Raw genomic sequence first — 14,249 nt, forward strand, 5'->3', positions numbered from 1 at the left:
GATCCTACTTCCTCCGATTGCGATTGCCAAAGGAAATCATGGTCGTCGATCCTGGCTCTGATCCAACGGTCCTTGTTTAATAGGCTATCAGCAATCACAATGTTTTAAGGCCTGATTTCGATTTTACAACTTCCGGCAATGCGATATATCAATGCTTTGCCCTCTGATTGATCTGAACCGTTGATCTATGAGATCCAACAGCCATTGAGCATTTTTGCCCTCTATGCCTTCTTAACTTGTTTTTGCTCTGTTTTGATGGATTTCCCCGTTAACACACATTCCTATGTAAATCACAGACATTCTACATATATCTAATAGTCCTTCATTTATTCAATAGATCACCATCGATCCTTAAGTGATCGATGGTCGATCAACACACTTATACACGGGATTAAATGATTAAGGCACAACATGACTAGAAATGCATAAATATACAATCCCTCTTTCTTTCTCTCCTCTCTGTGCTCTCCGAACTCTGCCTGGATGCATATACTAACAGAGTCACTAATACAAAAAGAATTTATAATTTCATGATGAATAACGTACTTCCACACTCAGAATCAACTCTCTGTGTACAAACATATAAACGCATAATTTCATATTTGAGGCTTTTTGCCCCTCTTTGGCCTGATTATTCTAATTAGTGGCCTTCTCCTCCTATGCTACACGTAGGCTTACATTACTCACGAATCCTCTCTAATCCTTTCTTGAATCCCATTTCAGAAAAGAAAGGAAACACATATATGCTCTGTCTAACAATTTCCTTCCACAAATGAAGGAATTCACTATATTTTAAGAAATCAAATCCCACTCTCACTAATCATTCTAACTGCTTGGCTTGATCTCCACACGGGGAGGATCACTTGCCATTTATTCCCAATTTAGTTTAGAATTAGGCAATAATTAACTACTTACATTTATTTTAAATTAATACAAATTAAACAACCAATTATTCCTCCAAACTTTCATTAGCCACAACATGTGACCACACCATCACATTGTTGGCTAGGCCTAGATGCTCCTGCATCAGACTCCTAAGGTTAAAAATAATCATGATCTCTTGATCATGTGCTTCTAATCTGTGTTCTCTTGGATCCCATACTTGGTTTGGTAGTTTGTCATTTGTTATTGCTGTTGTTGTTTGTTTTTCTCCAGGTCTCCATATTTTTTGATGCAATGCCCCATTAGCTATGCTTTCACTATCTACTACTGTCATTTTCATATATCTTACTGCTGTTTGCTCATCATTACAGTTTATGGTAGGCTCCCACATCTTAAATTATAGTTTTCCATTTCCTTCACCTATACCATTCTTTCCAACCAATCTTCCTTTCTTCTTTTGTCCTTTATTTGTTTTATTGGAATGTTGTTGTATGAGTTCCCACAACTCATCAATTTCTTTTTCCACTTCACTTATCAGATGATGAATATAATTCTCCTGTAACTGGATGTGTTCTTGAATGAGAACATCATAATCCTTGTGCCAATACCTTCTCCATTGGTCCCCTGCAATAATTCCAGTTCCTTCTTCTGGTTTCTCATTCATGGCTTCATCATTTCTTACTTCAATTCCAAGTATACCTGCAACTCCACAATTTTTCTGAAAACTAAGAATTCTCCCTGCTTGCTTAGGTACTTGGAATACCTCTTCTTCTAGTAGCTTAAATTCTGCACACTTAAGAATCATGGTATCATATTTTCCTGCTTCTGAAATCCCATCTTTAGCCTATTCTTCATCAATAACTCTTTGTGGTACAATAGTAATCCTGTTACTATCATCTCTTGAACTCATCTCTAGTTCAACAATTCCATACTACAGATTCAACATCATTCCATCTTTCTGAGACATTCTGACCTCATCCTTCCTTACTTTGATCTGATCTTCAGAATCAACTCCTTGTTTGAAATTGACTTCACATTGCCTTGTTTCTACATATAAATCTTCACTAGAATGAATCAATTTATCAAACACAAATGCTTTACCCTGTTTCCTTATTATGCCAACACTTCTGACAACTTCTTTTCCATATTTATCTTCCATGACAACTTCTTCATTCTGATTCAGTTCTGGTCATACAGTCTGATCACTTATTCTTTGATTTTCTTGCCTCCTCTTCAAAAGACTTGACTCATGCCACAAATCTGTCATCTCATTTGGAATTTCTCCCAAGAGTTTTGCATGATCTCTACTATCTTCATTATCTGCAACATCTGTCTTTAGTACTTCTTTACTCTAGCTTTCTTCAAGGTCAATAGTCTTCAATAACTGTTTAACATCTACAAAGTCTTCTATATCAACCTTCAGTAGTTGTTCTCCTTTGGCTTCAGCCTTCAACAATTATCTAATAACTGCATAATTCACTACAACTATGTTTAACAGCTGCCCTTTCCTCTGCATCATAAGATTATGTGAGTTTCCTTCCTTTAACTTCTGAAAAATCATATCTTTGTTTTTATTTTCCCTTATGACAACATTAAATAGTTGCCTTACTTCAGTGTATCTTGCATTTACACACAAAATATTAGTTTCAAAACTATGAGACACCAAGGTCTCCTCAAACAATCTCATCACCAACTCTTCCAGTTGGCTTCCACTTCCTGAGTACACCATAAGATTGTCCATTTGGTTTGTATTAGCTTCACCAGTTTTCCTAAGAAAACTCTTTGTTCTACATTCATATGAATGGATCTCTTCCTTTCCAAACATTCCTTTTATCTCAATAATTCCTTTGCCATCCTCCTTTTGACTTATCCCTTGGATGTCATCTGACTGGACATATTCCTTCACTTGACTGTAACTTTTCTCTTTATTCTTCATATGACTGTGAGTAGTCATCTCTTCACCTATTAATATAACAGTTTCCAATAACTGCTTGTCTTTCCTCAAGTCTATATGACTTGCAAACATACAACAATCATTAATTTTAAAAACACAATACCTTCCATCCTCTTTTGATGCTTCAAGCACCAATCCTCCATCATAGATCTTCTGGATTTCAGCAGATTCTTCTTGCTGTGACTCCATTTCTCTGAGTCTCTCCTTCTCTAATAAATCAATATGAATTTGTTCAAGTTCCCTGAACTCGTTTATTAGCTTTCCATTCCACCTCTGTTGCAATAGCTTCCACTTGACCCTTTTCTACATTCTCCATCTGTATCTTTGGTCTTCATTTGTCTTTCTTTGTAATGTTAGACTAATCTCTTGTTCTTCATTTTGCTGCGAGTTGCTATACTTCTGCAATCTAATGCCTTCCTCAAATTCAACCTTATGTTGCTGATCATCTCTTTTAAATTGCTTGTTTCTTCCATCTTTATCTTGCTAGATTAATACTTCTATTTAATGTCTCTACGGACATAACGTCCTTGTTTTTCCTGATCTTCCATTTCATCTTCAAATAATATCTGCTCAATTTCTCTGATTTGAGCATCATATTTATTAATGTTGTCTTCCACACCTGCAGTCACATCACTAATTGAAGAGTCTAAACATTTACTTAACTCTATAAATGTTAGAGACAGTTCATCCTTATCATGCATAGTAACCATATACTTTTCTTCATCAGGTTCTGAAAGCTTCATTTCTCCTTCAGGTTCCTTGAACAATCTTTCTAAGAATTCTAATTCCATGTGAAATCTCTCCAGCGGATCATCACAACTTCCATCCTCAGCTTCATTCTCTTCCTGGAAATCCTCCTGAGTTATCCTGGTTTCTGCACTATCATATTGAAAAGTTTTTTCATCCATTCCATCAGACAAATTCATTTGCTTACCTTCTTGGAATATCACTATGGTATTTTCATTAGACTTCTGGTCCATATCAACTTCCTCTGATTGTCTTACACCAAACAGAATTTCATCTATGAACTCTTTCTGCTGCAATAAATCAACACCTTCTTCCTCTAAAAGGCATTCTCCATCATACTTCACCTTAAGAGCTTCATTCCTGTTTGTGACAGTTTCACCAGGCTATCCATCATCCTCTGCATATCCTATAAAAATACACAAACTATGAGAACTAAAATCACAAGGCTTCATTGCCTCATCTGCTTCCCTTGCCAACATATCTCCTAATTATTCTGAACTATTCCAATAGTTCATGAGATCTTCAACTAATCCCCCATTATTCTCTTCACCCAACATTTCCTCTTGTTTTGATCTACGAATGGAAACTTCCATTTCTGCCTCTGCTTCCCTAAGGTTTTCCATCAACCACTTTACCTGTCTTTGCTGCAACCTTCTCTGAAACTTAGGCCACTTCACTGGCTTCCTCTTCAAGAACCAACCTTGTCTTTGGTTCTCCTCTAGCAACATTTCTAACACATCGAGTTTTCCTCTTATCTCAACTATTTCCTTGTCAATCTTTGCTTGACTCATCCATTCCCTATGGATTGGTTAAGCACTCTTCTTCTCCATCTTGTAGCCTTCCTCGAAACCTTCTGTATGACTTTCCATAGCCATATTCTCTTCTGTGTGAGCTCTACACCTGCAACCAATCAACTTCCCTCTAAGTTGATCTTCTCACAAAGCTTCTCCTCTGCCTGGTCTCCAAGTCCTCTTTCCTTAGAAATTGCGCTAAGCCATCTTGCTCTCTGTCTCTGGTTGCTTCTCTCACTACTCTTAAGGACTCTTCTATCCCTATCTATTCCAAGCCTCAGTTGGAATAAGGTTTTGCTACAATTTCTAAGAACTTCCCAAAATTTCTTTTACAGTCTCACTGTTGTAATCCGACACCAAACTTTCATTCATTCAACTGCTGCTACTTTCATACCTTCTGTATCATAAATCATCCTTCTCGCAGGAAATTTTCTTCCTTTCCCCTGCTTTGATACCAAAATGATGCAACCCTAAGGCTGTCATATGCTAAACACCTTATCGGGACTTAATTTTCCCCTTAATGGCCCCTTATTAAGCTTTATACACACCCATATATATATATATATATATATATATATATATATATATCGGAAGCGTTCTTCGCAATTAAACCCCGAAAGCGTTCTTCGCAATTAAACCCCGTGACCTTACCCTTTTCACACAATACACAACAATACGAAAATACACAGGGATGCTTGAAAAAACCCGCTTGAAACCTTTATCCAGACTTTAAATACAATATACCCGCATTTATAATTCTATCGGGTCCACTCATCGCCCCTTCCCTTTGGTCTATCGCGATATCACTCTTGCGACTATCACAAATACATAATACTGGGTTATATGCAAATACGCAGAAACACATAGAAGATCCGACCGGAAGCCTTAAGGCCAAATCTCAAAATTTATATATTCACGTTTAGAACTTTGTCGGGTTCGTCCATCCTTTAAGCCATTCCTTCGCACTCCGATAAGCCCGAACTCTGATTTCTGATTTATCGCTATTGACGCTATTGCATTATTGGTCTATCAGGGTATCGCCTTCCTCTATTCGTCAGCTCCTACTTCCTCCGATTGTTATTGCCGAATGAAATGAGGGTCATCGATCCTGGCTCTAATCTAACGGTCCTTGTTTAATCGGCTATCGATGATCGCAATGTTTTAAGGCTCGATTCTGATATTACAACTTCTGCTGATGCGATATATCAATGTTCTACCCTCTGATTGATCTAAATCGTTGATCTATGAGATCCAACGACCATTGAGCATTCTTGCCCTTTATGCCTTCTTAACTTGTTTTTGCTATGTTTTGATGCATTTCCTCATTAACACGCATTCCTCTGCAAATCACACACATTCTACATATACCTAATAGTCCTTCATTTATTCACTAGATCACCATCGATCCTTAAGTGATCGATGGTCGGTAAACACACTTATACACTGGATTAAATGATTAAGGCACAACATGACTAGAAATGCATAAATATATAGTCCCTCTGTCTTTCTCTCCTCTCTATACTCTTCGAAATCCGCCTGGATGCATAACAAAGTCACTAATACAAAAATAATTTATCATTTCATGATGAATAACGCACTTCCACACTCAGAATCAACTCTCTGTGTACAAACATATAAACACATAATTTCATATTTGAGGCTCTCTGCCCCTCTCTGGCCTGATTATTCTAATTAGTGGCCTTCTCCTCCTACGCTACCCATAGGCTTACATTACTCTCGAATCCTCTCTAATCCTCTCTCGAATCCCCTTTCCGAAAAGAAAGGAAACACATATATGCTCTGTATACCAATTTCCTTCCACAAATGAAGGAATTCACTATATTTTAAGAAATCAAATCCTACTCTAACTAATCATTCTAACTACTTGGCTTGATCTCCACACGGGGAGGATCACTTGCCATTTATTCCCAATTCAGTTCAGAATTAGGCAATAATTAACTACTTACATTTATTTGAAATTAATACAAATTAAACAACCAATTCTTCCTCCAAACTTTCATTAGCCACAACATGTGACCACACCATCACATTGTTGGCTAGGCCTAGATGCTCCTGCATCAATCTATGCTATTTTACTTCATTTAGTTTATAATTAATAGAAAAAAATATCCTTTATTAAATCTATGATTTATTATGGGATATAAAACTTGTAGGAAACAAAGTGTGGAACGACGCCAATAGAAGAGTTGTTGAAAGAAGGCATGTGATTTCATTTTGAAAGAGTGTGTATAATTCAATACTCACTTCTTGCTATGGTACATTTCTTTTCGATTTACATTGATGTATATTATTGATTTCAATTTTCATTATTGTCACCAATGTAGATACACTCATTACACTTTATTTTTATGTTTGTAGCTTAAAATTGAAGAAGACGAAAACAATCTATGCAATCAAGAAAAAAATCATCCAGATACCCCAAGTCATGGAAGTAGCTTGAGCACTGACAACAATTATAATGAAGAATGATGATCTATTTGGATACTAATGTAAGCTCTTGTATTTTTTGAAATAATTTTCTGTGAAAATCAGACAATTTGTTTAATGTAATGGACATAGTGTCCCAATTGAAAGACAAGGGGTTACCAATAACTATCCCATTTTATATGACAAAGAGTATTTTATTCATATATAATAAAATACATTTTAGTTTATTCTATTGTGTTGTCAAATGTAGCTATGAAATGTTACAACATTGATTAAATATATGGATGATTAAATATTATAATGAAGAGATGTGAATTTTGATGATATATCAAATTAATCCAAACATCATATACAAATGCACTAAATATATGTCAATTTTTCTATGAATAACAGATTTAAAAAATCACAATAATTGTAGTGCCATAAGTCGATGTTTCTAGAAAAGAGAGAATCGATTCTAGGATATTGTACATTAATGCGCAACACTCTTAACACAAATTTTTCAGCAATGATACAATAATAAAAAATGGTATGCCATACAAAATCTCGATGCTTCTGTAAAATAAATATGCACCAATGCATTATATTACCTAAAAGCACCAATATGACAAGCTTTTTTTGCATGGTCTAGTGCCTTTTATGAAAAGTACAACACTGGGGCATTCAGAAAAGCATTAGCACTGGGGCATTCAAAAAGAGATTAACACATAGGCGTTATACTTTTCAAGCACCAATTTTGTTTGCATTTAAAACCCCAGTGCATGGTATCATAGATTGTAGGCCCCGTTTCATTGTAATACTTAAAGCATCAATGTTTTCATAGAACCAAAACCTCGATGCATTATTCAAATTAACAACACTGATTCTTTTATATTAGTAGTGAAATAGTGCTTTGGTACAACTCGTAAGCACCGGTGCTGTTATCACTTAAGAAGCAATTTCTAAATTGTTCACATCAGTTTGATTGTAAAGGTTAGGTGTTAGTCCGGGTTTAGTTTTTCCATGTTTGCTTTAGAGTCTAAGTCCTAGGAGTCTTGTTCCCTTTGTTAAATATGGTCAACAATCTTGTTTTACCCACCATTGGTCCCACATCTATTCAAAGTATCATGTGTTAAGGCTGTTTCAAAAATTATATGCGTTTCGAAATCAACTAGGAGTTTTCGTAGCACAAACTCATAAAAATACACTATGCGCGCTACAAAAACACCTAGACAGTTTCGTAACTAGGAGATTTCGTAGCGCAAAACACAGATTTACACAGGTTGCACTACGAAATCAGGGATTTGTGCCAGATCTTGTCTAACTATCTTTTCCATCAAAATTCGTTAATTTTTCATCACCATGTGTCAGTCCTTGAACCGTGCCTATCACATGCAGCCATTCATCCTCATAACTAGAGTCATTAGGTGTCTTGGTACGCTTAAGTTGCAAGTTTCAAAAAGAGCCAAGTATTCACAGTTATGATTTAGGTTTGGGTTCATGCATGAGGAGCACATTGACAAGTGTTCAATTTGAATTCTTTGAAGATCAAGCGAGGCAGCTTTCCTTACCCATTGCAAGTGAGGCAGTGATCGAAATTGAGACGGTGCAGGCTTCTTTAATATTCACGTTGCAGGAATTCCATGGACAGAAATAAAGGAGCCCACAAGACCATTAGTAATTCAAGGCACACCCCAACAAGCTAAAAAAGGGAAAGGTCAGATCAAACAAAAGATACAAGAACAATTCACAGGTGAAACGGTACAAAGAAGAATAACCAAGAGCAAGTTAGCTAAAAGAAATCACACAACAAGTAAGGCTAAGTCCTAATTTTTGTCAAATTACCTTTTGATTCTTACCTTAAAATAATGGTGTCTTGTGTTCAGTTTTGAACAACTTCATGGCAGATGGAAAGGCCATTTCAAGCAAAGGAAAGATCAAGAGAGTTGAATTTTTGGCCTCATGCTGTGTTTTTAAAATTACACAGCAGTTTCGTAGCGTGCTACGAAACTGCTGTAGCTGCACATTATGATTTCATGGACCAATGATTGAAAGACAAAGGCAAATATTCTTGAAGGGGAACTTCTACAAAGAATAATTTAAAAGGTGTCAACATTCAGCAAGGGCAAACAAGTAGAGGAGAGACATTTTTGAACTCCAAACTTTATCAATCAACTTATCAGTCAAACTGTCTTCTTGTTTTTACCACTCAACTTCTAGAAGAGTTTCTGAGCAGTTGAAAACTCCTCTCTGAAAAGTGAAAGAGGTTTTCATTCCTAATATACTTAAGTACAAAAACCTCTTCTACTTTCTTCAAATCCATTATTATCTTGGAGAAATGAAGGACCAAACTTGCACTACGAAAATTGCTGTAGGTGCAGTTTTTCACAAGCATATTTCTCTGTTTTACACATGTTTTTCAAAGACACATTATGGGCGGTAGGAAAGGTGTTTCAAAAAACCAAGAGAGTTTTTTGTTCAGCATGGAAGCCTCCTTCATTTTTTCCAGATACGTTTTTTATGAAAAGATATGAGCTCTGTGTTAGCCTCCTATACCAATAGGCATTCATTTCTCATGATTGACAGTGGAAGTACCAAAAAATGTTCATCTTCTGTGGTACTAAGGTTCCATTTTTGTGAAATAAGCAGACAATTAAAAAATGTAAAGAGGGTGTGCCTTAAAAGAATAATCAAAAGGCAAGAAAATGAATTGGTCAAAGAAAAAATAAAAGAAATGAACCCCAAATAAATACCTTGGAAGTGGCTAATCCAAAATGCCACTGCCACTTTGATGGGTGGTCCAACAGCTCAAGCTGGGCCTCACCATGTTTTAAATTGCATGTTGTAGACTAGAAAGGAAGTACCTGCTCAAACAGTTTAAGCTTGACAGATGACTAGGTGGATAGAGAAAAGAAGGAGCCCAATTGCTCAATCTAGGCCCTTGGAAGTTATTAGGCCAGACTTAGATAGGAGGGCAGCAAAAAGAAAAGAGAATTATCAGGGTTTGCAAGGCTAAGTGCACCCATCCAGAGGAAGAAAAAATGTCAGGCATATTAGGCAGGGTAGGCAGTTGAAGGTTGCAGAATACAAAATCTAAGCATATGACATGAGAAAAATCACATATGATGTCACCAGCAGGAGAAAGGCAAGAGCAATGGCCTATTTGGCAAACTACCAAACCATCACTAACTTCCCTCATCCCCTTCAAAAGTTTCTTACTAACATCCCCTTGAGCACTGCAGGATCTGCCTGATCAGTCCTCCTTACATTTCTCATTTGTAAAAATTTTATGTCATAAGTGACTTCTATTTTTGAAAAGAAGCCACATTTCTTGTGTAAAATCTTTCTTCACTCCCATCTGGTTCTAAAACTAAGTTTACTCATTAAACTTAGCTCTTTACCCCTCTCTCATATCCCCAATTCATATTAATTTCTAATTTTACTATATAAATCCCTAAGTGCTACCCTTCCCCCTACTATTATAGCATTGTATGCAAACAACCCAAAAAATGTATAAATATCCCCCCCTTTAGCATTATAGCTAAATAACACTTCTATGGGAGACATTAGTCCACCAGGGACTATAGTCAACCCTTGCTTTGGGATTACTCTAACCTCTGGTTAGATTAATAACCTACACTAAACCCTCATCTACCCTTTTTCCGAAAAAACCCATGAAAAACCCTTTCCCTCCGATCAAACCTAAGGTTAACTGTTTGATTAACCCCGACACATTAACCCATATGTATTGCAAAAACCATAAAAACCCCCATAACCAAAGTTCTGACCCCGACATATTAAATATTATTTAATTAGCTGGCGGGTCCCCACCCAAACTTGCACGCTGGGTCGGGGCGCCCACCAGCCGTCGATCTCCCGCTGCCCCCAATCCAAAGGTGGGCGGTCATTTTCATATCTGAACCTACCGCGCTTTAGTGTCCGGGGAGCGGGTGGTTTTGCTCCCGTACGCTGGATGCGTGGCGGCCATCGGAGGTGTTCGGAGCCCCCCTCCCCTTTACCGCCTTTCCCCAATGGCGGTGCGGGGAAACCACATACCGCCCTCCCTCAACCCGCCTCCCCTGTCACGTCACCCCGCATCACCATTACATCATACCCTCGGCCCCCGCTACCGCGCCTCGTCGCCTTCCACATCATCTCGTCGCCCCCACATCCCGCCACCGTGTCCTGCCATGCTGGCCTCCAGCTCAGCACCCACGTCACCATCCGTACCCGGGCCCGCCATGACGTCATGCTGACGTCATCGGCGGAAAAGCGCCAATGACCCATATTTTCCGAATTTATCGTTATAAACGCACAATTGAGCCGTTTTATGTCATTTTCACTGGAAAGAAGACAGAGCCGTTACTCCTTTGCTCCAAAAATTGCCGCCAAGCTGCGAATTTCAAGCTTCAGACACCGCCACTCACCAATTTAGCTGCGTTCTTCTTCCATTGCTCACCCGGCGGCTCTCGGCGTCATTTATCCAGGTATTTGCCGAAATTTACCTATTTTGCCCGTGTTCATGCCATTTTCTGCAAAATTCTCCACTAATACCTGGTAAATCCTAAATTAAAGACTGTCATTCAGTTAATGCTGGACCAAAACAACCTACATTGCCCCCTGCTCTAAAATTCGCTGTTAAAACAATAATTTGCGGCCTTAATTTGCAATTGGTCCTCAAACTGCCTGGCATTGTTCCCTTATGCCGAGAACGTACTTGAAGAACTGAATTTTACCAAGTTATAATCATACCCCCCCCTCTGCAATTTATCCTCCTTATTCACAATCCTTGTGAATTCACCAAATCAGAACAGAGGCAAGCCTGCTCAATCCACCTACTCCTCTTTGAAGATATATCTAGCATCACCTACATTCAGTCTGCCACCTGACTTCTGAAAATATTTGCAAGCTATTGCACTCACATTGTTGCATTCAGAAACTGCATTTTAAAGACAACACCTAAAAGCTATACAATGGCTGCTCCTGCACCCACAGCTCTCAGTGTTGCCCCCATGAATCCACCTAACAAAGAGCTTGAGGCCCTGCCTCTTGCTGACAGAGATTACCTCATCCAAGACCTTGTGGGTGACAGAAACCATTTGCAGACCTTCCGGGAATTGAGGGATAACTATTTGAACAACAATGACACATATGGGATATGGGAATCTAATCTGCCTTATTACTTTCTCCCATCTGTTAACATTTTTCCAGAAATTATCCGCTTATGTGCTGAGAATTATGATCCAAATCATAGAGCTGTCAAGTCTCCATTTGGGAGCATACTCTTCCACATCAATGCTTAATCCATGAACCAGATGCTTAACTTCAAACAAACTCAGCTGCTGTATCCCTTCTCCATGAATTGTCTGTTGGATACAGGTGCCAAGCTTTCCACTGATGACATTCAGAAGATCACCAAGACATTTATGAGAGCCGACTGCCAGCCCACAGGGCCACCTCCCTTCTTGTATGTCCATTTTACTGATGTAGGCAAACTTGTGCTTGACATGATTTCTTATGTGTTGGGCTATAAAACCAGTGAGCATGTTGATGAGACAGTGCTGATGTTGTTAGTAGCTTACAGCCCGGGCCAGCCTCCTGCCTACAAGTATAACTTTGCTAAATTCATAGACAACAAGATACATGACCAACTTTTCAAAGTGGACAGGGAGGGCATATTCAAATACTCATCATACATCTACCATTTGTTCATGTATTATCAATCTGAGGCCTTTCAATGCCCTATCAAAAAGCTGGATTCTAAGGGGGAAAGAAGGTCTGTCATCTTCTGGACATCAGTTTATCACCAAGTCCAAGATTCACCATACTCATACTGTGAATTTATTGATCAATTTGTCTACCCAGTCTCTTGCTTATTGATGAGGTCCCCTCCTCCCAGAGTGTCATTTGAAATCCAGAAAACTCTGCAGCTGTCCAAAAATTATAAAATAGGTGATTGGTACCTATACCAAGATCATACAGTCATCAGAATTTATGGTTGTGAGCTCTGTCCATATAGGCTCCCAAAATATGTACCAATGAGACTGTTTGCCTTGGAGTACTATAGGCAGCTTATTCACTCTGACCTCACCCACTTTCATAGTGCCAAGAAGAAAGCCCACCTCAAGTTCAAGCACCACCTGGGCCCCTTCATCATGAACAAAAAAGAGGGATGGCAAGAGGCTGAGCAAATCCTCAAAGACAAATACAAGCTATCAAAAAGCTTCCGGTGGGTCCCTTATGACCCCGAAGGCTTCATCTGTGCTAGAAGGGTCAAGTACAGGCTGCTAGGCTATGAGCACTGTAAATTTCCACATATTGAGCAGTATGCCAATCAGCAAGAATGGTTGTAAGACACATTAATTGGGAAACTAACTGAAGAAGAAATAATGCAAAGAAATGTCAAGGATTTGGAAAAAACTCTTGACTTAGATTCTGTGCAGCAGGTAATCTTCAAGCAACCGCATCCAGTTGGAGAAGGGACTTCAGCTACAACAACTGCACTAGCCACCCAGGCGCCATCTACAGCAGGATCAGGCACAGATAAGGGTAAGGGAATAATGGGTGCTGAAGAAGAGATAGTGAAAGAAAAGCCTGCCTCCTCAATTGGGCAGCAACAAGAGCAAACACCTCCACCACAAACAGAACCACCAACAACACCTATATTGCAGACCGTTGCACATGAGGAGAGGGGCAAGAAAAGGGATAGAGAAGAGTCCACTCCTGCTAGTGGATCCTCCCAACAACCTGAGGCCAAGAGGCAAAAGGTTGACTCCCCAGTCATAGAGGAAATAAGTGAAGATGTCCTTGAGAGTCCAAGGAAAGAAGGGGGAGACAGTCAGCAAACGGCCACAAGCTCTTTCCAGCAAGAGCAAGGATTACAGCTTGGCATGGAGGTGTCCTCCTCCACTCAACAGAGCAAGAAGCCTTCAAGCACCAAGGCTTCCTTCAAAGAAATAAAAGCACAAAATGAGCTGTTGAGAATAGAAGTATACAAACAATTCCTCAAAGCAACACCAGCTAAGCAAGAAAGGCTGATGTCAGTATATGACATACAAGAGGAGAAGATGATCCTCAGTCACTTCAAACCCAAGGTGCCGCAGCCTCAATCAGCTGCAGATTTTGTAAGAACAAGGGTGGAAGTCATGGCAAAGGACATTCACCCCATGGACCAGATAGAGCTGCACAAACAAACGGGGGAAATGGTCTATGCCACCTTGGTAGACAGGGCCACAATGGCCCATGAATTGAAAGAATCACTGAAGAATACCAACATTCAGTTGGATTTCGAGAGAATGTCCTCCATGGCCAAGGAAAATAGGATTAAGACACTAGAGGACATCATCATAGACCTAGGACATGATCCTAAGGACCCAAAGGGCGTGAGGGCCCTCATGAAAAAGAAGGATGATGATCTTGCTGCATTGAAGAAAAGGCTGAAACTGCTT

Source organism: Pinus tabuliformis, chromosome J (genome assembly GCF_031772625.1).
Source record: "Pinus tabuliformis cultivar Carrire ecotype Pingquan chromosome J, CPIR1, whole genome shotgun sequence".
Lineage (NCBI taxonomy): Eukaryota > Viridiplantae > Streptophyta > Pinopsida > Pinales > Pinaceae > Pinus > Pinus tabuliformis.